Consider the following 1,091-nt stretch of genomic DNA (forward strand, 5'->3'; position numbering starts at 1 on the left):
CGCTAGTAACACCTGATGAGTATATAAGCCGGCAAATAAAGTGACGGCAAGAATATAGTTGCAGATAGAGAGATTGAAGATATAGACATGGATAATCGAGTCAAGTGACCGTAAGTAAAGTGTTTGAACGTTGTGAATTATAGCGTGTGTTCAAGTTAAAGTGACTGAGGAAATTAAGTGTATTGCAAAGTTGAATTGAGAAAGAATAAACTAGTTTTATTTAAGAAAGGACTTGTATCGCTGAAGTTTTTCGGAAAGAATTTCTACGGAAAATTAACAAACGAACACAGAGACGTAATAATATATTACTTCAACACCAACTTTTTTATATTCTTCCTATTATTTGTTTTTACTTGAATTAACTTTGCCGAGTTGAAAATATTAAGTACTAATTATGTGATTGTTTATGAAATTAAATACAAATAATATAGCTCACAAACAAACTATTCATAATAATTTATTTTATGTATTTTGTGTTTGGTAGTTTTATTCTTTTTCTCAATTTGACATTATGTTGAAGTGCATCCTATTTGTTCGAAATTTTCAAAATTTTCAATATTATTTATGTATTTTGTTTAAAATCTTTGTCGTCAGTATTATGTGGATTTGTAGAGTAGATAATTTTCCGTCTAATATAAATGGTAGTAATTAGTACAAAATAACATGCTGTGTAATTACAAGAACGACGAAATCCATCCTAACGTGAATAATTTAGCGTCCTCTATTCCACTACAATTAATTTGCCTCATAAAAAGAGAATGCTGAATTATTTTTGTTATCGGTAGTTATCATCTTCAGTTCTTTCTATGGAAGTTCAGCTCTCGGCTTTTTCTGGTGTTACCCTCGGGCTACTTGGATGATGGTGCAATCATTGTCATCGAAGTAGATGTCTCTTGTCATGGGTCCATTAAAGTGATGGCAGGCTCAGCGTGTGGTGTCGATAGACTATAATTTAGTATACAGTATTGTTATGACAGCGGAGGTCACATGACTCTAGTAACACGTCATGCACATCTAGAACGTTCACGTCCCTTCCTGAAATCTCGAGAGCCTACTAGATATGCGGTAGTCTTGTATATATAAACCAGTAA

This window comes from Limulus polyphemus, unplaced genomic scaffold (genome assembly GCF_000517525.1).
Source record: "Limulus polyphemus unplaced genomic scaffold, Limulus_polyphemus-2.1.2 Scaffold6888, whole genome shotgun sequence".
In the NCBI taxonomy this organism is placed as follows: Eukaryota; Metazoa; Arthropoda; class Merostomata; order Xiphosura; family Limulidae; genus Limulus; species Limulus polyphemus.